At 34.5% G+C, this 27319-nt stretch overlaps 1 protein-coding gene and 1 long non-coding RNA gene across 8 annotated transcripts in view; one reads left to right on the top strand and one right to left on the bottom strand.

The window, feature by feature from the left end:
• Positions 1–2772: 2772 nt before the first annotated feature.
• Positions 2773–25759, bottom strand: LOC143231991 (uncharacterized). 2 transcript variants are annotated; one of them, XR_013017320.1, is made up of 4 exons: positions 25658–25759; positions 11266–11444; positions 5050–5221; positions 2773–4172 (listed from the first exon to the last, which is right to left on the bottom strand). It is a non-coding gene; the product is annotated as an uncharacterized LOC143231991 (long non-coding RNA). The 2 variants fall into 2 exon arrangements; XR_013017319.1 differs by lacking the exon at positions 5050–5221.
• LOC143231990 (uncharacterized) overlaps positions 21662–27319 on the top strand; it is a 40911-nt gene continuing 35253 nt past the window's right edge. For 2 of the 6 annotated variants that reach the window (XM_076466949.1, XM_076466946.1), the window contains exon 1: positions 27068–27200. The gene's annotated coding sequence lies outside the window, so the exon portion shown is untranslated. Of the gene's footprint in view, positions 21846–27067; positions 27201–27319 lie in introns of those variants that run through there. The other 4 variants (XM_076466950.1, XM_076466947.1, XM_076466951.1 and 1 more) reach the window with 3 other exon arrangements.

Raw genomic sequence — 27319 nt, 5'->3', positions numbered from 1 at the left:
AACTGTAGGAATCTGTACCAAGTAGAATCCTAAATGTTATAATAACATCCAAATCATCTTGAGATGCCCCCTATTACCACTATCTATTAAATGCACGCGAAGAACTAGTATAATTATAATACGAATTCAGTAAGAACATGGGAAGAGGTTGGTCATGCATTATGTCAAATTATTTAGGAGTAAGGGAGTAACAGTTGTTTTATTTCTTTATGCAATAACTAATGAGGATTATTATAGAAGACCAAATTCAAGTAACACAACTAGTTTTATTTTGCCTGCAAGTCTGAACTAGTTTATTAAAACCTTTTTAGTGGATAGCTGGCTGGCTGTTTTCATACGCTATATTGTGTTGTATATAGTATTAGTTAAATCTATTTTCTATTTATTTCACACTACCTTACAGTTATTTGATAGTAAGGACGATTATTGACATTTCAACAGATGTGAAGGCAGTGAATGTAATAGGATTTAGGATAATAAGGGTTTAAACATCTGGATCCCATTTTCTTACTGAAGTTATGTTGTAAGGAAGAAAGAAATCGTCAGTTCCTTCAGGAAAGTGGATATTCACAAATAAGAGCGTTTAAGGCAGTAACTTTTAGCTAATCTAGAGCCACATCCTCATTCACAAAGTTTTTTGTGTTTGTTTCTTATAGCAAAGCCACATCGTGCCATCTGCTATGTCCACCGACGGGAATCGAACCTCTGATTTTAGCGTTGTAAATCCATAGATTTATCGCTATTCCAGAGGGAACCATTCATAGAGTATGCCCCCCAGTGGCACACCAAAATGTCTGCGGACTCACATCGCTAGAAAACGAATTTCGATTCCAGCGGTAGGCAGAGCACAGATAGCCCATTGTGTAGCTTTGTGCTTAGTTGATAAACAAACAAACAATTTACAAAGTATATTGTTTCAGGATTTTTACACAAGGATCTTTCCTAATTTTGAACTGCTAGACTAAATTAATTAAAAACTATGTAACCTATAGCATCCACGTCCAACTCTATGGATGCTCTTAAAAGACCAAATAGTGGAGTTTGACGTGCACGAGTCAGTGGTCTCAAACTGCGGGGTGCATATTTGTAGAACTTGGTCATGAATCGTGACTAGGTGGTTAAGGCAATCGAATCGTAATCCGCGGTTCACCTTTCGAAAACGCTCGGGTTATAAAATGTTTATCACTTTGTACCAAGGTTTGTTTGCTTGTAGTTAAGAACAAAGCTGCACAATGGCCTATCTGTGTTCTGCCCACCAAGGGTATTGAAACCCGATTCTATCGTTTTAACTCTGCAGACATACAGCCTTGCCATTTGGGGGCCTTTATATCGAAACTTATTGAACCTCATGCTTTTCTGGCATCATGAATATTATATTCTTGAAAGAGGGACAGTGGTTCTCTCTCGAAAAGCAGTTGATAACGTGAAACACAGTATGTGAGATTGATGCCAACAAGTGATCCATACAAGATCTTATACACCGTATTAATAGTCAACAAGTTCACTAAGACCTCCAGAAAGTTCCCATGTTCGTTGTAAGGAATGTTAAGGGTAACCCTAAAAGTGTACTCAGATATAAGCCATATTTATCGTTCATTTTTCAAGGAATCATTATAATTCAGTCCTCATATCTTAGTTTTTGCTGTTTTCTATTGTCGTCAAATTCAAATGTACACAATGGATTGTCTTAGCTCATTTAAAAAGGTATATCAAGACATGATTTTTAGAGTTCTTAGAACTTAGACAGATGTATATACGGTTACATATGTATTGCCATATGTACATGTTAGATACATAGGTTTGTCTTGTTTCTTTTTGAGTTTTTAACTCACACTTGATATGAATTCTGAGTTTTAAACTTGACCAATACCTATACTTACAGGTCCAGTGGTTAAAATTGAAGTTTAGAAAGAGACAAAATTTCATTAGACATTCCAATCAGAAGTCAAGGAGCGCTGATGACTTGAATTCTGAAAAGACGGAATAACGTTCCGGACTATTCCGCCCCAATCTAACTCCTGTATATCTCAATGATTTCAATAAGTACAAGTACAGTGTTACATTATCCATTAATATTTCAAGCTCGATAAGAGAATCCAGATGAACTCTTGTGGTCTTACTGCGGTAAGAAAGACACGTAGAATTAAAACTATCATTTACTATCAACTGAAATATCTTGTTACTTGTTACAACTTTAAATAAGAGGCTGCAATCACTTGGACGATGAAATTGATAGCAAAATTTATTAATGAACATAATAAAATATTACATATTTCACATTATTTATTATTTTCAAATTTTATTACTCTCATTAGCAAAATATCAATCGAATAAAAACTATAAGAACAAACCTATCACAGTTAAGGAAATGAAGGGATATTATTCAAAGTAAAACAAACGAACCTCGATTGTATAAGCGATATGAAAACAGTACTTAAGAATTTGGTTTAGACTTTTTTCACATTGAGCAATAGGTTCAACTCAGAGATAATTCAGGAACCTTGACGTTTGAACCTTGTATTTCAAACTCTTTTCAACTTAAGTTGCAATGATGTCATGAAGTACTGTATAAAACAAAAGCTTCTCTGTTCGTTTCAAATAGTTCAAGTTGTTCATTTGGCAATAGGTAAATGTTGAAGCGATTCCAGTATTTTTTTTTATCTTTTTCATTAGTAGATTCAGTTTTGTTTGTTCTTTTTCAGAAGTAATAAGTAAAACGATCAGAATATTATGAAAGAATCACGAGCGAAATAAAACATCTTACAGCTATAGCAGCCAAACCTGTTAAAATAACATTTTGTAACAGTCTTATTCGCATATGTATTTTATTTTTTTTACATAACAGCTTATTATTCGAACAGAAGATACAGCCTTGTGGTTAGGTCACTTGATGCGCAATCTACAAGTCACGATATAGAAATTCGTAGATGGACATACTCGCCCTTTCAGCTATGGGAGCGTTCTAACGTTACAGTCAATCTCATTATTCATTTGTTAAGAGTAGCCTAAAGGTTATAGATTGGTGGTGTTGATTAACTGTTTTCCTTTAATCTTCCACTTTAAAATCGAAATTCAATAAACAAACAAATCTCTCTGGAAGAAATGTAAAAGTTGGCCATTTTGTTAATCTCATTGATCAGAATCTTGTTTAAAGACATTTACTTTTTCTATATATTTCAACGCGATTTTTAAAACGAACTATCATACTACATTTTAGCTCCATATCTTTCTGTTCCTCTTCTGAGTTGATAAAGCTACCTTTTTTCTTTAATAATAAGCAAATATTGACTACAGGGTAACAAAACAAAATTCCGGATCCGGCATGGCCAGGTGGTTAGGGTGCTCGACTCGTAATCCGAGGGTCGTAGGTTTGAATTTCCGTCACACCAATCATGTTCCCTCTTTCGTTAGTAAAGAGTTGGCAATGAGTGGTGATGACTAACTGCCTTCCCTCTAGTCTTACACTACTAAATTAGGGACGGCTAGCACAAATAGCCCCTGTGTAGCTTTGCACGAAATTTAAACAAAAAATTCCAATTTGTGTGCGCATATCAATTCATATAAACCAAAGGCCCATTTTTATATAACTTTAAAACTTTAATTATAAACTGTCTATTGCAATGTTATTGCTCTTTCACTTTAATTTTATAGCATTTTTATCCTGATAGAGATTTATTAGGTATATTTAAAACCGCTAAAACGAACCTAAACGGGCTGATAGTGTGCCCTAAGGAGAGAAAAAACCCACCAATTTCTAGCCCTTATAGTCACATGTAGACCCATCTATTGCTGGATTTTTGTCATTCAATCGTTGTTTTTTAACTTGTGCAAAGATTATTTATATAAAGATTAAAAAATGAATACAGTTTTTCTAAACTAAGACACAATACTTTATATGACAAGATTAAACCATATTTTATGTTTGCCTTAAGTTACAATGTCAGTAACAACTGTAAGTCATTTTTACAGTCCTTTTTACAACAATTAAGGTAAAAATTGACAGAAATATATATTTTCATGCATCCAACAACAACAAAAAGTTCTCTTTGCCCATTTTGACTCTTTTCAGACATCCCCCCCCTAGTACAGAGGTATGTCTTCGGATTTACAACGCAAAATCAGGTGGTTCGATTCCTGTCGATGGGCTCAGCAGATAGACAGACGTGGCTTTGCTATAAGAAAACACACACACACACTCAAAGAAGTTAGAACTCACAACAAAGCATAGTTTAGTGTTGTTGTTTCTGTCACTTACTCAGCCTTATTAAAACAAGTTACAAGAGATTTGATAAAAAAGGTACACTTTTATTATTTCTGCACACTGACAAACAAAAATTGTAGCCTTGTTTCTTTTTAATAATGGTAGTGGACCAAAAGGTTAAATTAACTTATAATTTTAGAAGTTTCGGTCAATTTACAAGGAATTTGGAACAAAGATACTTTTTTACATGTGACACGTTTTGCAAAACAAAAATATTAGACTTGCTCATTTTTAGTAATTATAAGAGTGGTCAAGACATCTTAAAACCATTATGTTTTTTTCTTTTTACAATTACACCTCCGTATTTCGGCCAATTTACATGGGGTTTGGTTAGGAATAATTAGAGGGTTGGCCAGAAAGGTCATTTGGTCCAGGCCTGGAATTCAAACACATTTCTTCTTTCAATTGTTAAGTTTTCAACTTGTTTTTATGTGCGTTCCAATCAAACCAAAATGTGACACACACACTCAACTTGGAGCAGTAAATTATTTATAAATATTATATATGCATATAAATTAAATATTTGTATTTTGCTCTACTTTTGATTTCATGTGTTATCGTTTTTTTTTTTTTTTTTATTACAGCCATGAGCCTCAAACGATAGAATTGGTCCAAGTTTCTCTTTGAACTTCTGAGAGGGCGTGGATTTGGTACAAGATAACTTTTGCAGGTTCCAAAGAAAGTTATAGACGATTTTAAAATTTTTTGCATTTCGGTCAAATTTTCAGCGAGAAAAATTCAGCTTGGGGGGTTTCGTGAACTATTCGTGTATATGTTAACCAGCTTACCTGGAATTTGGTATAAATATATCTCCTTGAAGGTCCCACTCTTACAGTGATATTGAGAGTTTTCAATTTATCTGTATTTTTCACGATTTTGTAGTGTCAAAATTGGCTGTCTTGGAATTGTGTGGTGAAGACATGTTGGTCTCTTTAATTCTTTAATAATATTTCCCTCGTACTGTAATATATTCGTATTGGAATAATAAACGTCACTTTCAAAGTATTATTCAAAATAGGCTTTGTAGTTACAAATTCATTTATTGAAAAAGTTATTATGATCCTGCCAAATATGAGTAAATTTTACAACAAAAATGTTATTAATCCTTATAAATATAAGTTCGTTTTAGCGTAAAGCTCTACAATTGGCTTTCTGCACTCTGTCCAACGCGACAAATGTAACTTCGAGTTTCAGCGTTGTGAGGTTGTTAATTTATTATTGACCACTTGAGAACCACAAACGTTATCAAACACGTATGTGAGAAATAAAATTCTATCATATATCATCCGGAAATACTGAGCTGTAAAACAACAAAACACGTAGAAAACCAACAAAACCTGCTACAAAGTACACGAGATATGACCAATCGATGATGCAGTCTTGAGAATTTATTATTTTATTATGAAGTTCGATAACAAAGAATAGCTGTTCTCATCACATCCGTGTTATAATAAAATAGAGCGAGCTTCTTGAGCGTGCTTTCTTGTACACATCTATAACCGCAAATTTATTAGATGCTGAGAAAACATTTTTTTAATCTTTCAGTATAACATGAGAAGTTACACCTTTCCATATTCGTTATGTCTCTGTATCTCTACCTTTGATTTGCACAAGTAGTATACTCCTGTGAACATATACAAATAAATTCACAGGGTTATTTTCCCTGAAAGAAATCTACGTTATTTAAACGGTTTCTCATGAAATACGGTTACAGGCATTCAGGGGTCTTCAAACACAAACTTAGACTAAAATATAGGTTTTTCAACTGAAAAAATACGTTGTTTTTCATGCTCCTATCTTCCCCGGTATAGATTTACCAGCTAACGTACCCGTTCAATGCATGGGGAACAAAAAGTGCCATCCGACTGGTAACACAAGTGGTCGTGAAGGTTATCTGTGTCAGCCGTCATAATTTACAAGTGAGAGACTAGAGGGAAGGCAGCTGGTCATCTCCATTCTACAGTAACTATTGGGCTACTCTTTTACAAACGAATTGACAGTTATGTTTATAATGCCCCCCACGACGGAAATGTCCAGCATGTCTGGTAGGTCGGAGGTTCGAACCTGCAGATTACAAGTCGAGCACACCAACTAACTGGTCATACAAAACCGAGAAAGAGAACGAGATGAAACTTCTGATCACTCAGACATCACACTAAAAATAAGTCAATATTGTAAATGTGCTCATTAATACTGCAGAGTTTTGAATTTTGCGCAAAGCTACTCGAGAGCTATCTGCGCTAGCCGTCCCTAATTTAGCAGTGTAAGACTAGAGGGAAGGCAGCTAGCCATCACCACCCACCGTCAACTCTTGGGCTACTCTTTTACCAACGAATAGTGGGATTGAATGTCACATTATAATATCCTCACGGTTGGGAGGGCGAGCATGTTTGGTGCGACCGGGATTTGAATCCGTGACCGTCGGATTACGAGTCAAACGACTTAACACGCTTGGCCATGCCGGGCCCAAATTCCGCAGAGATACTTTTGATAATGTGTATAATTTATAGTTATCAATAAATTAGCGATGCTGTGGAATAGGTTCACTTATATAATTAAGAAAAATAATCAATATAAACTGATATCTACAAATGAAACACGTTACTCTGAAGTTCCGTAAATTTATTTCTTCTAATAAGTTCTATAAAAGCAATGATTTCAAAGACAATGGTCTTTTGAATGAAATTTAACTCAATAAGGGCCAACGTTCCAATTTTATAATGAAAGTTTAAATTTTAAACATTTCAGACTACATTAATATTCTTCATTTTACATACAAATATAGGCAAATTACTACAAAAATAATTTATTTATCAGATAGTGTTTTCATGTATATATGACGCCTTTGTGGCTTAACACAGCAAGACTTTTTCAAAAAAATCTTTCTGGCCTGTAATGGGTTAAAGCTTAATAGTTCAGAAAGAACTGAAAATAAAATTGTTAGGTAAAAACATGTTGAATGAAGAATAGTAGGTGTAAAAATATATTTGTTGTGCGTTACCAGTTAATCTAGAGTGGATATTTATATACCACAACTTTGTGATATTAGTTTCAAAGTGTATCGTGACGAGTTGATTAAACACTGTTCTGATTGTTACAGTTCAGATGTTATTAGAAATAAATTTCTCAACTGTGTAATTTCTAAAGTTCCAAGAGTATATAATTGCAATCACTTAGATAAGCGTTATTTCAGTAATAAATCAGTCCACGTAATTTGCTATTTATTTTCTGTTGTAAATAAATAAATAAATATATTTATAAACACGAAACACACACGTGCAACTGAAAAGATTGATTATGTTTTGTCAGAGAACGAATAACTGAAAACAAACTCGCTCAGTTCGTTAAGCATCTTTGTAAACAGTAAGGGAACAACATTTAATACAATAACGAACTGGAGTTCGGAATAATCTTAACTCTAAAATTGCAGATCGCGTCACCTATATTATCAATCTGTAACACGCATTTAATATTCACGATAATCTACTTCATTACAGTAATAATTACTCGTTTTCTTTTAAAATTCATGCCATGTCCTCTGTCACTTATGAACTCTCAGGTTATAACATGTATAGTGAATATCCTGAGATATCCATAAATATTTACTTCGTGACAATATGATTACTTGCTTTCTTTCGCTATCTTTTAAAATATCTGATATTTTTTCATCTTCCTATGCAGGTAAATTGATTTGTTTTTTGGTTGAGGAGGGTGCTTGTTTTCAATGATAAAAGTTTTATACAATATATTTCGCGACTGATTTATTCATATGTGACTCTCATGAATGGAATTATGTATGCAGTAAGCCCTACTCTGAAGCTTTCTATTGCAATTGTTCAAATTTAAGAGATGAAAGTCCACGACATTAGAAAATCTATCTTTATACGAATATTATTTCACGTACGATATAGGAGCTATTAATAAATTATGAGACAAAATTAACTTTATGCACGTGTACAGGTTTACGCACATATGGTATAAGAAAGTATAACAAAGAAACTTAATTTCTGGATTTTATTTCTCTCCGACGTAAACTACTTCATGAAAAAAAAAGACAACAAGACAAATACGCTCATGTGCTGTTTTAATGCTCTAGTAGGAGATATTTTCTTTTCATTATTCAACTAAACTTGATTCTCGTGTTTTGAAATAGAGTTTGGTTAGAGTTTGCACTGAAAACAGTTTATTACATTTTTCACGTGTTCAAAGCACTGACATAACCCTATCTGTGTTCTTCTGGTTACACTATATTCTCCGAAAAACATTACAAATTTCTTAAAATCTCCTACAAGTATCAAATCAAATACACAAAATATCTCTACAATAGAAGAGGTGAACATTGAAATAGAACACAACATTGGTAATATGTTAGACGTTTACGTTTTAATAAACCCTTGATAAGATACGTTTACTTACTTTATAGGAAAGAATTCCATTAACTGTAGTTCATGAAGTACTACATTAACCATTACTTCAGTTGTTTCACATTCATGTTCTTTACTTACGTCACATTATACTTACTGTTGAAAGAATAGCCTAAAGATGTTTAGTTAATATTAATAGAATATGAATTGCACAAGAATCGAAAGATGCACGACGTATTAGCGTTCTTTTCCATACTTAGGTTATATTTTATACAATCGTAAGATATGTATAATGGATTCGCAAGCTCAGCTTTCACGTGTGAATGTTAGTGTGTTTTTGTTTTGGATCATTAAATAATCTAAGAATCAACGTATTGTTGAGAACATTAAGATAGGAAATATGTTTTGCATTGATTTTCTCTTATATTATATCACGCAATACGAACATAAATGAATGAGACTCCGAGACTGTCCATCTAAAAATAAATGTGTAGAACAAAACACTTATTACAGCAAGACTCGTTATAAACTGAATCATTTGCTCAATACCGAAAAGATAATCCAAGAAAACGTTTGGTTTTTTATATAAAAGTTTGAAAATCTTCAAAAAAAATTCTTTTATATTACTTTAGCCAACAAAACCTAAAAGCCCAGTTTTTTGTATTTTGATGAGCTGAAATACTTTACCATAATCAGTTGAAGGACATCTCAAGTCTTAACACTGCTTTGCTTCAGGAGAGAAATGTACTAATAATAATAATTTCTTATTATCACCAGACGAAAACCTTCAGGATTGAAATCCATTACGCCTAACGACACAAACATTTCCTTGCTAATTTTCAGTCTACTATTTAAATAACCGGAGCATCACAAGCATATTAGTTAGAACTGGATAAAAATTTACTGTCTTAAAAAACGTTCTAGACGAAATAAGACAACTACAGCTACGAAAGAAGTACAGTGATCTTTAGCTAGGAAAAAATAGATACATATATACAATAATATATGTATATATACATGTACGTGTTGTATATATAATTGTTTGATTGTTGGTAAAGTTGGAGTTCGAGGAAAATAAAATTATTGATATGTATGATACTCAGTTGTTTTTGCCGTTTGGTTTAAAGGAAAACAAGTTGCATGTTTTTTTATAGATAATATGTGCACGTTAAATTTATAATTGAAATAATTTGTCTCAAATTACTAGTTCTACACACATTTTCCTTATTTAAAATACAATAATAAAAATGGTAATTGTGTTTCGAATCTAAGATCTTTACTCTGGTAGTGACAAATTTCAAAAGAACTCTGGAAGAATAAAATTTAAAACTACATTACTCTCAACTAAGCAACAGATATATTTCTTTGAGTGTGTGTGATTTGTATCAAAATCATAAGCCTATTGGTTTCCAATGCTTCACAAGTTTTTTGTCGTTTAAACTGTAACTTTTAAAGGAGAAAACATAAGTATAATTTTAAACACTGACATATGATACTGTTATTTACAGTAAAGTTATCAGTATAGGAAATCTCTCAATTTCCTTCTAATTGTAGTTTATATAAAGGCCTTACTTGGACTAAAATAATTTTGCTATGTTAAGATAGTTAGACAGATTTAATAAAGACGAGAACTGCAAAACATTATAATTTGTAGTCTTAAATCTCTCTCTGCAGACAATATGTGTGTGTGTGTGTATATATACGCGTAAAACAAGCTTTATTTTCTGTGTAGGAATTTATTTTCTTATTTTGATGGGGTTTGGTTTATTCTAAATTGTGCGAGAAGGCTATCTGACCTATCTGTTCCTAATGAGGCAGTGAAAGGCTAGATGGAAGACAGCTAGTCGTTACCACTCATTTTAGAACTATTATTTTACCAACGAATAGCGGGATCGACCGTCGCATAATAACGCCTCTAGGGCTGAAAAGTCGAGCATATTTGGTGAGTAAGTGAGCGAACTTGCAACCCTCGGATTACGAGCTAAGTACCCTAACCCCTTCCTAGACCGGGCGGTTGTTTTAGTTTTTCTGGAAACATTTTAAACAATTAAAGCTGTCTTAATTAGAATATAACGTTTAATGGTACAGCAAGGATTAGAAGGAGGAGAAAGCCTGTCTAGAATAAGTCTTAAGATAATTTACAAGTGTATCCAAGACCAATTAAGTTGGTGAAGCAAAGTAAACAGGGTTTCTTATTCATTCGACAATAGTTTTCGCTACATTTTCTGAATCAAACAAGATCAGGAGAAGGTAATTCGTATTAAGTTACCTAATAATTTTATATAATAACACCACTCAACAGCAAAATATGCTAGTGGAAAAAACTCAAGAGAGTCGGGGTGATTTGATGATGCTAATTTGAAAAAATATAGCCACAATTTTACAACCACCTCTAGATTTTGAGTTACTTTAATATCTCAATCTTTCATCAGTACTATGTGAAAAAGCATACAATAAGCTCTGTACAATAGAGGTAAGTTTAAGGGGTAAAAGGCATATGTAATAAGCATATGTGGGATAATTTCAAATACTAACTGTATTGTATTGGTGAAAAACTCCGAATATATTATTATTATATGCTATTTGTTCTCGATGTAATTGTAGTGAATTGAACCATCTTTGATTCATTCTCACGCTCACCATTTCCGCTTGGGAATCACGAAACTCTCACGTGCTGAGTTTGATAGAACATTCCAGAAGTCCCTCGGCTCTGAGCATAAAAGAAGATGAAGCCAAACGCTGTTCTCTCAGATGCTTATCACTCACTCAGTTGGTCACTTCGCCTCGCTACGTGCACAGTCACAACAAAGTCCGAGCTACTGTGATACAATCAAATTTTGCAAAATTTTCTCTTTTAAAATATTTTAAACTCTAGTTATGTAAACATAAATGATTATATATTTTGTTACAAAATAATTTGAATTCTGAAAGTGCAAAAAAATGACCCAAACAGTTTCTGGTACATTTGCGGAAAATATATTACAGTCTCACGAAGGAAAACATCACACACTATGTAAAGATAGCCTATTGTCACTATTTTAGGTGGAACATTTGTGACTGAAAATAACACTCAGCTCCACGTGTGTGTTTTACAGTTTGCACATCTTGCTTGACACAGTGGCTGAATAAAAAGGAATCAGGATACAATTTACTACCTATAACATTTAATCATCTTATATAATAATTAAATGAGTTTACATACAACGCCAAATCTTTTTTTAATGATTAAGTACTGGTATATCTATAACGCTGTATTATCCTTAACTAGTCATTTCGTGGTTGTGAGTGAGCTTGTCTCATGCGTACTTAACGAGTCATTTCGTTGTTACGAGTATGATATGCCTGTTTGTTTTTAATTTTGCGCAAAGCTACAAGAGGGCTATCTGCGCTAGCCGTCCCTAATCTAGCAGTGTAAGACTAGAGGGAAGGCAACTAGTCATCATCACCCACCGCCAACTCTTCGGCCACTCTTTTATTGACCGTTACATTTTAGCACTCCCACAGCTAAAAGGACGAGTATGTTTCGTATGACAGGGTCTCAAACCCGCGACCCTCACATTACAAGTCGAGAGCTTTAACCACCTGGGCCTGATTCTAATAAAGTCACAGATATTATAACTTAAGTATAGAACCGTGAAAGTATTCTTTGGAATCTATTATCAAATACAATAAAGCGCACTTCTAGGTTCGTGTGGTTTAGTACATTATATGTGGTGAGATAGCTTTCTCTTAAATCTCACTTGGACATGCCAGGCTGTATACTGTTTCATACGTCCTGAGCTAGTTCTAGTGTACATTCTTTCAAATGTGCATTGTGCATGAGCTTGGTAAATCACGTGTCTTATTGTTGATATCAAAGATTGTTTCTTTTTTTTGAAATTAAGCGGAAAGCAAAAACAATACGTTATCTGTGCTCTGTCCACTAGAGGTATCAAAACCTACATTATAGAGTTGCAAGTCCAAGGAGATACTGATGTGCGGAAGGAGGTTAACATCAATATAGTTTAGCTCACAGACAACAATTAAAGATATAACGAAAAGAAGTGGTAAACAATATGGCTACACCAAAAATCATTAGAGCCAGGTAGGAATGTAACCATGATACAGGCGAAGAATATCAACCGTTTCGCTATTAACACTGAAGTTTCTAGAAGTCCTCTAATTAAAAATTGTTTGTTTTGAATTTCGCACAAAGCTACTCGAGGGCTATCTACGCTCGCCGTCCCTAATTTAACAGTGTAAGACTAGAAGGAAAGCAGCTAGTCTAGTCATCACCACCCACCGCCAACTCTTGGGCTACTCTTTTACCAACGAATTGACCGTCACATTATAATGCCCCCACGGCTGAAAGGGCGAGCCTGTTTGGTGCGACTGGGATTCGAACCCGCGACCCTCGGATTAACACGCCATGCCGAGCCCTCTCTAATTAACAGGGATGTAATTCTTTTTCTTTAAACGGCTAATCGTAATTGAACTAATTTGATTATTGGCTAAGTTTTAAATAGAACATTATCAATTAAAATGACTACTAAACTAATCTTATAGCGTTCTTGCTGAATGATTTAACTTAAGTTGTTATTAATACTTTTTATAAATAATAGTAATGAGAAACAATTGTATGCATTGTTAGTAAACTCTGTGGAATAATCTATTTAAAGTTTGTTATGATGCTAATAATGGATAAAATATAACGAAAATAACTTGACGAGTCTCAATCAGATCCTTTTCCAGTTTATTTTGAGCGACGTTTCGGACAAACGTCTTTCGTTAGGCAGTAAAGACTGTGTTACAATGGAATAAGGCTCAGAGTCTTCTGTGCTTAATTCCATTGTAACACAATTTACTGCTTGACGAAGGGCGTCTGTCCGAAACGTCTTTCACAACAACCCTTAAAGCGTTAATGCCCATAATTATAAGAATTTAAATTAGTAATATCATCAGCTACAAAAATTTTCAGTGACTATACATAAGACTTAGGTAAACAATATCTAAGGGTTCTACTTGAGTGAACAATATCTAAGTTTTACACTTAAGTGAACAATATATGAAGGTTCTACTTGGATAAATGATATCTAAAGATTCTAATCAGAACTTATCACTGGGTCAACATGTGCTATTGTCCGTTCGATTGATTACACTATGTAACAAAATTTTTACTTTTTCTTGTTCCAAGATAGAAAGTGTTATTTCCCAAGTGCTTTTGTAACCTGTGTAATGACATTTTCCAATTTACCCATTTTCCAGAACATTCCAGGTGGATTCAGTGCTGAGTACCTGATAGATAATTTTCTCGAACTTACAAAAATTTTCAAGAACTTTCTAGAATGTTGTAGAAGTCACGATAATTTTCAAGAACCTTTAAGAATTTTTAGAACCTTTTAGAACTTTCCATAGTGATATATACTTTTCAAAAAAAGAAACGCAAAAGGCAAAATATGAGACAAATTGTTAACAAGTTTATTCCGGGTAGTTCTGTATGACATGTGTAAAACTTTGCACATTCACTGCTGAACATCCAAAGTCTGCAAAGGCGAAGTCCACGCTCACTAGGTGAAGTTTAACGTCACTCAACGTCAATAACGAGTATGCTCCCCGTGAGCATCAATAACTGCTTGGCATCTCCTGCCCATGGAAGCGATGAGATGACGAATCACATCCTGCGGAATGGCTGTCCACTCAGCCTGCAAAGCTGCTGCAAGCTGAGGTAGAGTCTGCGGTTGAGGTTGTCGCCGTCGCAGACGTCGGTCCAACTCGTCTCAAAAATGTTCGATGGGGTTTAAATCTGGTGATCTGGAGGGCCAGGGAAGAACGTTGATGTTGTGGTGTCTCAAGAAGACAGTGGTGAGTCGGGCTGTGTGAGGACGGGCGTTGTCATGTTGAAAAACGTCCTTGACGTTCACCATGATGGGTTGCACATGGGGCCTAAGAATCTCGTCGACGGTTGCGTACGGTCTGATCGGAAATCCTACGCAGCCCTGGTATGATTGAGGCAGTAGACATCGCAGTGGTGGTCCTATCCCGAAGGTGACGTAACCGGATGTAGCGATCTTGTGCGGGCGTGGTCACACGAGGTCTGCCAGATCGTGGACGATCACGAGTTGATCCATGTTGCTGGTGACGATTCCATAGTCTTGTGATGGTGCTTTGGTGGACATTCACAGCTCTGGCAACATCTGATTGAGATTCGCCTGCTTCCAAGCAACCAATGGCGTTGTTGCGTTGTGCTTCAGTCAGTCTTGGTGTAACTGTATTGTGTGTCGGTGGCTTAACACTGAGCTATGGAAACCGAGAACCCGTCACTTTTATAGGGATTTTGCACATGTTGCACTTGCAGAACATGCAGATCTCTCAAACAAATTTGTTGAACACGCATGCGTTTTGGCGAAAAATCCGATGTTTTTCTCCGTTTTCAAAGTGCACAACTTTTATTGTCATTTTGGTCAGACAATCAGTGCCTTAACACGTGTAACATCACATACTCTGAGCTTGTAACGTTATTACATATATTTCTCTTTAAAATAACAAAAATATCCCTTTTGCGTTTCTTGTTTTAAAAAGTATATATACAGGAGCTCACCACTCACCACTTCAGTTTAGTTCTAGCTGCCTAAGTAAACACGTAGACCTATCTGATTTTATCAGAGATGGCATCAAGAAGCTGCAAGCATTCTCCAGATGCATTCTACTAGGTATGTGGCCAATTTATCTGTGACAGAATCTTCTAAAATGTGTGAAGCCTACAAGGCATATTTTGGCATGCCTGTCGGGGATCAAGACAAACCCTTGACATCTCATTTTACCTGTGAGCACTACAAAAAAACTCTAGAAGGTAAAACGGACAATTTTTGCGTGCTTGGTTAATAAGATTTTATATTATAAAAAAATTTATACTTTTTTAAAATTTAAATATCTTTCGGTGCACCTCAAAGAGGAATACAACAGTGTCAAGACCTTGCTAGAAGCCTTGATGAGGATGGCTGGGAGGTTATCGGAAACTTCAAAATGGTGGCATTCCTGATGGATCTCCAAGGAGGCTTTATCAAGTTTCCCTATTATCCTTGCCTTTGGGACAGCAGACATCGCAGAGTACTACAACAGGAAGCACTGACCACAACGGACCGAGTTCTCTGTGGGGAGCCACTGGTGGACCTCCAGAAGGTGTTATTCCCACCATTACACATAAAACTGGGTCTTATGAAACAATTTGTCACAGCTCTTGATAAGGAGTCTGTAACCTTCATGTACCTTCTATAATTCTTCCCTAAGCTGTCTGAGGCAAAGATCAAAGCTGGTGTTTTCGTTGGGCCACAAATGAAGAAGATCCTGGAGATCACAGAATTCCTCAAGAAGCTTGGGGCGGCTTTGTCGCAGTGGTTTTGGGCATCTTGGGCAATCACAAGGCCGAAAGTTATGTCGAACTGGTTGAGACTCTGGTGAAGAACTACGGCAAAATGGGTTGCAGAATGTCCCTGAAAGTCCATATCCTTGGCGGTCATCTTGATAAATTCGAGAAAAACATAGGAGCATGCTCAGAGGAACAAGGCGAGCGTTTTCATTAAGATATACTGGACTTTGAACGCCGCTACCAAGAAGGGTGTAACGAAAACGTGATGGGAGACTATATTTGGGGGCTGATACGTGAAAGTCGCAAATCTCCAAAAACTACTTACTTCTAAACATTTTTGTATAATTTTAGAATAAACTACATGTAAGTATTGATTCATATGTTGTTTTATTCAGACCTTATGTAAATGAAAATGTGCAAATTTACCCGTTTTCACATGTAAAATAGGTCAATTTCTAAATTTCATTATCCAGGTCACAAAGCAAAGTTTTAAAGGAAAATGGCCATTTTCTAAACTTTTACAACATCCATGAACATAATTTGTGTTATCTATCAGATTTTATGAAGATTGGTTGGTTCTACCAGTATGTCACAACAATCATAATACTAGACACACAAATGGAGAACTATGTTATATATACACAGGTTTACATTTCATTATTCCTTAACATCTTTAGCGATATAATTTTTTCGCTGTGAAATTTAGCACATGTTTAATAATATAATTCATCTGCTTGAAAAATGAGTATTTATTTAATATACCTGATTCATTGTGTAGAAAATATAAATAAAAATCAAGTTTGTTGCTCGCTCAAACTCTCATGTATTAGTTGACTACACAGTTTCTTTTAAAGAACGATTTTATACAAAATATAAAAAATCAATCACACCCAGTTGTGCTTTAACCATTTAACAGAAATCTTAATTTTGTCAGTCCTATAATTTAATCTATTTTTTAATAACTCACTTACCGTCTAGCTTCATGCTTCGTAATCTATTCTTACGATTAAAGTTTTAGGTTTTTTTTACATACCAGTAAACAACTTTCTATAACTTTTTTATTTTCTTAAATTACTTTAAACGTATCTACATAAATATAATATTTGTATTAGTTAAAGTATAGATATTCTTTAATACATATTCTAAATTCTGAAATCTCTATCTGACTAGTGTGTACCATCAATTCTAACCATACATGACAGCAGATACGAAATATTCTCCTTTTAATTAATTAATGTTCTTTGTATAAAACTAAGCATATTCAACCATTATTTTATGACATTAAAAATGTCCCTTCGATTGCATGTAGTATTTTCTGCTTCACTTTAGTTGACGCCAATTCTTAATTTTTCTCAGGTAACCAAGGTCTTCGCAATAAACTTACAAATTATTTAACTGTAAGTGTTCTCACTAGGGCTTAGAGTTTAATAAAACGTTAGTTGGTTTAGTTGATAAAAATGTATTTATTATCACTAAGACGTAGATTCACATAAAACTTTAGTCAGTGGATAGATAGTCTATTCTATGTATTAGTTGGCCATGATGAACAACGTTTGTTATATTTTTTTATTGGCTACTAGTCATTCACAACTCGTGTTTGTTTGTTTCTGAATTTCCTCAAAGCTACTCGAGGGCTATCTGCGCTAGCCGTCCCTAACTTAGCAGTGTAGGACTAGAGGGAAGGCAGCTAGTTGTCACCACCCACCGCCAACTCTTGGGCTACTCTTTTATCAACAAATAGTGGGATTGACCGTAATATTATAACGCCCCTACGGCTGAAAGGGCGAGCATGTTTGGTGTGATGGGGATTCGAACCCGCAACCCTCGGAATACGAGTCCAACGCCTTAACACACTTGACCATGCCGGACCTATCAATAAGAAACAGAAGATTATTAAGACAAATTTTATTATAGTTTTCCAACCTGAGTGTGTAATTAACTTTATTAGTTTTATACACATTATCTGCTATTTCTAGCTATTTTTATTGTCGTAAAATCGCTTGAATCAACAGATAAACATCATTCCTCTCCTTTACTTGCCCCTTTTAATTGAATAGCCTTTTACGAACCAGTTTTAATTAGTTTCGTACATAAAATAGGAATATAGATATTAAAACGTACAATATCCTTCAGTTTTTAGTTTATTCATATTCGAAGTAAAGGCTTTTCTCTTAATTTAATTTTTAAAGTCTAATTGGGAAATGTTTTTAACTGAAATGTGTACCTTTTATTCTTTCAGACACCGCTGTATCGATAGCCAGCATAAGAAGTTTCAAACTTTTATTCGCCAGATGTCACTTTGTATAACTACAGGTCCAAGAAAAACATAGATTTGTGCGTATCTAATGATAATGCTATTTCAATGATTACAAGCCAGAATAGAATAAAAAACCGTGTGCAACGGGACACTTGAAAAGTTTCACAAAGATTCACCAGTAAAGTAATCTCTAGGTGGCCTCCAGGAGAAAGTCACAAATACTTGAAGAAACTGCGTGACTTCGAACAAGGATAAATTAGGCCTATTTCAAGCTTTTAATCCATCTTACATTGTGCACTGTTTTTTTTAGTTCGTGGACTTCATTGTCGACTTTGTCCCGTTTTTTTTAAAGAATGCACGAAACTATACCAATCAGTTCCATATTCAATTCTATTTCTCATCTCCATCTCTACTTTTATACGTATTTCAACCTCTGCTTCTCAGCATTTAGTCACGTCTCAATAGTTTCAGAAGAGTTAGGACACGATACACTATGTTCCAAAGCTATATTATATCGCACATTTAAATTGCTAGAACTGCATTTATTTCTTTGCGTTCTCTTTCAGCAATATGACACTGCTGATTCCAACAAAATGTGTTTAGGTGTTTAGGATAACGCAAGTATCGCTAAACACTTTCTAGAACAGATGACACTTACAGCACCTTAATTTATGGACAAACTTGATATGTTAACTGAGAATGAGAGAAACCATCTTGAACATCTTCTGTGACAGTTTTCTTTAAACAACGAATCTGGTTTCTCTAACTACATTTTATGATTTCTTGACTATTAGGGTTACTTATTTCGTAACTTCTTTGTATTTAATATTTTCATAATTATTTCGAAAATAATTTATCTCTCTTCTTGTGCATTATCGCTATGGAAACATGCTTGCTGATACTTAGTTTTGTCTTTCGTATGCAAGTTATATATATACTTAAAAATACGCAGCGTATTTTCTTTCATAATGATGTATTTTGTTTATGGCTTAAAATTTACGGTTATAATATAATTAATCAGAGGTTGGGATTTGCTGTTTTTAACGCAGTCCTTCCTCATGATTTTGTTTATTCATTTAACTCCATTTGGATGTAATTATTTAATTTCACTGAAATATGTATGTATATATCTGTTATTTCAGTTAGTTCAGAATTTTATTTTACGTCTGAAAAAAAACTTTTTTTTTATATTTTATATCTCGAATCCCTTAATATTATGAATTTTGGGTGTTCTGGAAGTTATGCGCAAAATTATTCAAAGGTGTATCTTCATATAGATGTCTATTTTGAGCTGATATAGACTAGAACAGTGAGAACCACTTAACAACATTCGCCGTCTTCTCTTAGGTTTCTCTTGCTAATCGCACCAACAATTCAAAGCACGAAGTGCGCTCATGTGGATACAGTACGAGGAATATATATCCCTGGATATATAGACTGGGTACACTAACCACAATGCCACGCTTGGCCCATTTAATCAACTTTCAACTATTTACCCAACTTCATGTAAGCACTAAAACAACTTAATTTTTTGAACAAATAAACTAACTCAATAAAGAACTCCATCTTTCAGTAAAAATCACCTTTACGTGACACAAACCATTATAAAAATGTAAATAGCTTTTTACAACTGAGAACGATTGATTTCAGTGAGCTGCCGCTGTTTCGCTTTTTCTTACTGTTATATACACGAGTAGATAACAGTAATTACGGGTTACAAAATTTCTTGGCCCGATGATTAAGGCACTCGACGCGTAATCCAAGGGTCGCGGGTTCGAATCCTCATCACACCAAACATGCTCGTCCTTTCAGCCCCGGGGGACGTTATAACGTGAGGATCAATCCTGCTATTTGTTGGTAAAAGAGTAGCCCAAGAGTTGGCGGTGGGTGGTCTTACACTGCTAAATCAAGGTTGGCTAACGCAGATAGCTCTCGTGTAGCTTTGTGCGAAATTCAAAACAAACAAAATTTATTTCTTTATCTGTTGAGAATCTGAGCAACATTCTTAGCTCAATTCTGATGTATTACGACATAAACAAATTTGATGAAATTTACACTTAAATCCCGTTCGCTCAAGTGATGTTTCGTACGAAAGGCCTTGTAGACACTGGATATAATACATATAATTGGTTGACATATTATTATTATATACATTCCCTTTACTTTCAATCAGAAGTTTTTGTAATTACAGTGTAAGATATAACGTATCCCACTTTCTCTTTACACAGATGTTATTGTGTGTTGTCTCTATTTGTACCGAGACCTACGTGTATTGCCCTATTTTCACCAGAGCTTGAGGCTGCATTTGTTTCTATTTACACCAAGATATATGCGTATTCCCTTTGTTTACGGGCACTGTTTATGCATATACTAGGGTTTATGTGTGTTTGCGTGGACAGTGCGGCCTTCGAGTGTTCCTTTTATTCACAATAGGATCTACGAGTGTCGCTTCTATTCACACTAGGGGATCAATGGGCGTCGTATTTGCTCATACTGGGGCTCTACACGTTCTTTCTCTGTTCAAACTGGGAACTACAAGTGTTGTCACTGTTAAGACTGGGGTCTCTGAGTGTCGCTTTTGTTCATAGTGAGGTTTATAAGCGTAGCCTCTATTGACACTGGGAGCCTATGAGTGTTATCACTGTTCACACTGAAGTCTACAAGTGTTCCCTCTCTTCACGTCACGGCTTATGAATGTTGTTACTGTTTACGATGGCGTATATAAGAGTGTATTTTATTTAAAATGGTGTCTGGAAGTGTTGTCTCAGTTTACATTGGGATCTATAAATGCTGCATTTGTTTACATGGCACTTTATGTATGCATCTCTTGTTTACATGACGATTTGTGTGTACATTAATTGTTTACATGAGGTTTTGTGTTTGTACTTCTTATTTAAATCATGATGTGTGCACTTGGTTTGGTTTCATTGTTGTTAAACACAAAGCTATACAAGGAGATATCTGTGCTTTTCTCATCACGGGTATTAGAACACGATTTTTAGCGCCGTAAGCCTTCATACTTACCACTGAGCCACAGGGAAGCTGAGATGTAGATTTACCCCTTGTTTATACTGGTATTTGTATCAGTATGTATCGTTTGAATTCTGAATCATATACATACTTCTTGTTTACATCAACGTTTGATTATAAAACTCTGTTTAAACGATATTACGCACCACATTTATGTTGCACAATTGAGTTGTCATTTCAAGATACAATCTATTAAACATATAAACAACAAATACACACAAACACCACCTGGAAGTGATGAATTCAACCAAGCCGAAACACAATGATAAATTTCATTGCTAAAACGGAAAAATAACTCCTGCGTGAAAGCAGGGTTTATCATTGTTTGTGAAAAGAACACAAACAACGACCTCAAACAAACATATACTTTATCTTCGCAGCCTGATATGAACTCGATTGCTTGTCGTGTTTGCGTGTTTTACTATTATACCACACCTAGAACAAGTAATTACAAAACTCTAAGTTTCGTTATTGCTCTCCAAGTTTTCATGTACTGAAAAATATTTGGTATTTTGCTTACAATCTAATCCTTATGGAAAGTTCTGTGAATGGAAACTTTTTTTTTCAGAAATAATCGACACACAGCAGGTGAGTTTCTCTATAAGAATCTATTCGTAACTATTGGTTTAATCTCCGTGAAGTAAAAGCGTTACATACGATTTCAATTTATTATCATATACTAACATTTAAAATAACAGAGCATATCGACTTGCAATCTCTTTGGTATTCTTTCTCTTTCGACTTACCTAAGTTAAATTCTTATGGAACAAATCAAAAACCAAATTTGCAAGAACGTCAATGCTTGGAGCAAAACAAGTAATTGTGTATGAAGTACAAGTTAAAGAAAAACAATTATTGAAAAAGACTCATTCATGTTATTGAAACCCGAGATAAAACCTATATTTCGTTATTTGTTTGATGTGGACACATTTTATATTAAAGCACTACTTTTTTGTCATAGGAGCAAAGCAATTTTTTCCTGTGAAAAAATTAATATACAAAAAAAGCAATTTGATCATAAATGTTTATTCTGACATATCTCTTTGGTCAGACACCTGACATATCTCTATGGTCAGACATCTGACATATCTCTCTGGTCAGACATCTGTCATATCTCTCTGGTCAGACATCTGACATATCTCTCTGGTCAGACATCTGACACATATCTCTGGTCAGACATCTGTCATATCTCTCTGGTCAGACATCTGACATATCCCTCTGGTCAGACATCTGATATATTTCTCTGGTCAGACATCTGATAGATTTCTCTGGTCAGACCTCTGATATATTTCTCTGGTCAGATATTATTATGTCAAAGATTGGAAAATGTTTCTGTTACTTTCAATTTAACTTATGCAGAAATATAATAAGAAACAAACTGCGCGTTTCAATATCACTTAACGCTCCTAAAATCCTCAAATGAATCAATCTATTTATCTATCTTAGATTCGTACCACGTATTTACTCCTCAGGTGTGTAATTTTCAGAAAAGAATGTAAGTAACTAATTGACACTTTTGATGAGCTTGAATCTGACACTACTGTATAGAAGCTTTACATTTATATGTTAGAGCTAAAATAAACTTCACAGTGGCTACACGGAAGGTTTAAGGGCCTTCTACGCTAAATGTATGATCTCTATATCTGCAGTTGGCAAAGTGCAAATAGCTCATTGTGTAAACAAGGAAGAGCATATCGATAGGCCCCATACTCAGCATAGAACATTCAACCAACGCCATAAACAATGGTTTTATAATTCTCGTTGTCTTGTGATAATATTCTACGGATATGGAAGTTTGCTGTTTCACACATGTGAAAAGTGAATTAAGGAGTTTTTTTCCCCCCAGAAAAAGTATATCCTAAATGTAATATCATTTTAATCGTTTTTATGGGTAACTATCAATATCCACAACCAGCTGTGGACAAGGACTAGTAGTAGGTTTTGGAACAATGTGGGATACAGCATCCAAAACCTTGCCTCTATTTGACCTTCCTTGTTAGCTGATAGTCAGTATATCTTCAATGATTTTGAAAGCTGTTGTCGCAGATATTTTCCTTTACTTTTGTAGATGAACGGTGTAGGTTTGATTATCAGGTTTTGTATGAGAATAAATAGCGCTCAAGTAAACTGAGTTCATTTGAAAGTGTACTTGTTTTTGTCAACGTTATAATTTTGAATTTTGTTGTAAGAATTAGTTTGATAAGTTATCATAAAGTTTACATTTAAGAATTTTGTTTTGCGTTTTATATATATATATACATGCATACAGACATACTAAATGTATATTACACACACACACACACACACACATATATATATATATGTGTTAAACATTTATGAGTGTTAAATTTAAACTTCCTCAGTGTTATCTGGATTTATTCTTACTTTAGGAAGTGTATATAGTGTAATCGATATATGTATGAACATACAATGTAATTATTTAAAATCAGTTTATAAATATACTCCTATCACGATGAACTCTTATAACTCCCAATTTAGATTCAGTTAGATCACAAGATTGGAAAACTAGTTTGGCATAATTAGCACGTTCAGGTAATGTAATAGTCAATACTAGACGTTTAATGCAATTATAAAGACTCTTTGTTGAAAGTTACACAGACGAATTTACCTCATACGCGAGAACTCTCCTTCAACAAGAAACTTCTGATCTTGTTATAGTAAAGTACTGTTGAGAAAAGAAATTTCAACACACAGAACCTCACAGTTAGAAGGGTGTGAATGAGGGGGTTACCCTTATTTGTTAATAAAGTTTCTCAGATAAAAACGGCTGTAAAAACTGGAGAAACCGGAAAGTTTAGAATAAAAAAACAAAAAACAAAAACTATCAGTCCTCATTCAAACAATTAGATAAAACTTATTTACTAATTTTTTTTTAGTTTAAACGTGACACTGTATAATAGGTTATCAGAAAGAGCGGCTCCTAAGTTTCAGTACTATAAACATATTAGTATACAGACAGATAAAAATTAAAGACTTCACTAAATACATGAGTGTTTCAAATAAATTGTAAGATGCAATAGTCTAGCTGGATAATAAAGAGCGTTTCTCAGTACAAGGCTACCACGCTTTGTCTACATATTACTATGTTTATTAATGCTTACGTTGTTTCTAAAACTAAGTAAAAACACACTCGACTAGAAACGTGATAAGGCCCGGCATGGCCAGGTGGAATAAGCCGTTCGACTCGTAATCTGAGGGTCGTGGGTTCGAATCCCGCTCGCACCAAACATGCTCGCCTTTTCAGTCGTGGGGACGTTATAATGTGACGGTCGATCCCACTATTCGTTGGTAAAAGAGTAGCCAAAGAGTTGGCGATGGGTGGTGATGACTAGCTGCCTTCCCTCTAGTCTCACACTGCTAAATTAGGGACGGCTAGCGCAGATAGCCCTCGTGTAGCTTTGCGCGAAATTCAAAAACAAACAAACAAGCACATGATATCGCTTTTTTTCTGGCTCTGTTTGATGCTTTTGTTTTTGAAAATTTCGCGAACTTATACCTGGTAAAAATATGCGAATTGTGTTTCGCTATTATTTGCTATATGTGTCTGTCCATGACAGTCGATAATGAATTAGGTGCTTAAAACATCAAAACTCTAAAGCTTTATACATATGCTTTCCATTGTTTTCTCTTTCTTTTTTTAATTTGTGGTTTAGATGTATCACGTGTCAAAGAGAATATAAGTAAAATATAAGCTTTTAAGTGCAAAATCGTATAGATCTCAGAATTATTTAAGGAGGAACGTTGTAATTAATACTATATGTTTAAATTATAGTTGAGTGGTTACTTATATGTTTCCCTGTTGTTTTTTAATTAAAATATACAACTGAACTTGCATTTGTATCGGTAATAGGCATAGCATTTGGAGCAATAATCAGTTGTCGTTACACACAAACTAATATTACGCAAATACAAATTAAATTAAGGCTTTATTAATAATACTGATTTAAATTACTACAATGTTTAAAATTTTATGCAATCTTCGTAGCCTTGTTTGACTCTCAGATTACAACAGCTGTGAAAATACTTAAAGTCATCTATAAAAAACGTACCTGAGTGATTACGAACTGAAACTAACATATGCCACGATCACGACATTGAACTAATAAACCGCCCACGATCTGGAGGTATCAAACGACTCGTCCATGACCTGGAGCGATCATACACTTTGCCAGAACTAGGAGCTAAAAGCACCTAGACTATAACTTAGAAATGACGATATGGATCTAACACACAATTTAACCACAATCTGAAATTTACATACACCCTGACCATGATCTAGACCTGTACATATATCCTGATTACAACCTGAAGTAACACACATCTTCATTAAGATCTGGAGCTAACACACACTTTGAATAGGAGTTAAAGTTAACACATACCTTGAATAGGATCTGGAGTTAACGACACATTTCGAACATGACTTGATGCTAAGACCAAACCACAACCTGAAACTAACAAGTAGATCATGATCTGAAGCTAACACTATAAAATAATGATTAATTCGATGATATACCAAACTCAGTAGTATAAGTAATCTATCACGTGCGTTATAACTGTGTTCATGTTCCAAAAACAGAAATGTCACCATCGTTAAAAAAAAAACAACAACAAAAAAAAACTATTTTACTGCATAACTGTGGGTATTAGTCATATAGATTATTGATAAAATTTGTGCCATAGATGTGTCACGTGCCATTGGGAATATAGCAAAAAATATATAAATTTTCAAGTGTAAAATCGTATAGATATCAGAATTATTTAAAAAGAACGTCATAAAAACAGTATGAGTTCAAAGTATTGTTAAGTATAAATCGACAAGTCACAAGAATTCTAACAGTAAATATCGACGTGACTCCAGGAGCTCTCACAATCGTGAAAACATTATCCATTACTGATGTATTTAGAAAGGTACAATAATTCTAACACTACTTAATACTCACAATAATTAAGAGCCAAGCTAGCTGTACAAATTCCAGTTTTATCATAACTGAGTAACAATATAATATAGCAAGTTCCGAGGGCTCTAACAATATTATTAAATGTCGATACTGTTTATTTGAATTTCGCGTAAAGCTGCACGAGGGCTATCAGCGCTAGCTGTCTCTAATTTAGCAGTGAAGTAATATAGGGAAGGCAGCTAGTCATCATAAGTACCGTTAACTCTTGGGCTACTCTTTTACCAACAAATAGCAACACTGATCGTAACATCATAACACCCTCACGGTTGAAAGGGCGAACATATTTGATGAAACGGGGATTCGAGCTTGCGACCCTCAGATTGTGAGTTAAGCGTCTTAACCACCTGCCCATTCTAGGACTAATATAGTTTATCCAGTTTCAAGATTTCTAACAATGTTTAATTATTTATTTAGCTACACAATTTAAGTATTAATACTGAATAAAGAACTTCTCTATCAAATGTTGTCCAGCAAGTAAATGCGACGTGTTTATTAATCTTTCCTGAATACAATGCTTCTTCTATGAATCTGATGCTTTTCCTCACAAAAAACATTTTTATAGAGACTTATAGAAACAAATAAAGAAAAAAAGGTTTTCTCAATGAAAACAAAGAGAAAATCTAATTAGGACTAAAAAAAAGAAAAAGCTGAACAAATTGACTAAAAAAAGAAATAAAAACAAACAAAAAAAATAAAACTTGCGAATCTTCCTTTCGCATAGTTGTGTATCCAGTCACGCACCGTCATGAAATTTCATTGGCTGGAAACTGAAGCAATGATCGAATGTTCGAAAAGTCTTCCTTAATGACGTCATAGCTATATTATAATAATATTTCGTGGTGTTAGAATATAAACTAGTTTTAAAACGAATAGCTTGTTGAGCAGAGACCCACAGACCGCACAAACTATTTTCTGACAAACAGCGAACCCGTCACTGAAAATCTCAAGTTTTACTCTCAGGCTGGTAAGTCCACGAGTTAGGAAGCTACAATATTTAAATTTCTTACAAAGAACGACTGGTTGTTAATTTTGTAACTACTAAATAAACCACTAGGATTGACTTTTGATAACAACTGTAAGATA

This window comes from Tachypleus tridentatus, chromosome 11, assembly GCF_004210375.1.
Source record: "Tachypleus tridentatus isolate NWPU-2018 chromosome 11, ASM421037v1, whole genome shotgun sequence".
NCBI classification, from domain to species: Eukaryota; Metazoa; Arthropoda; class Merostomata; order Xiphosura; family Limulidae; genus Tachypleus; species Tachypleus tridentatus.
This window is presented reverse-complemented; position numbering and strand designations above follow the sequence as displayed.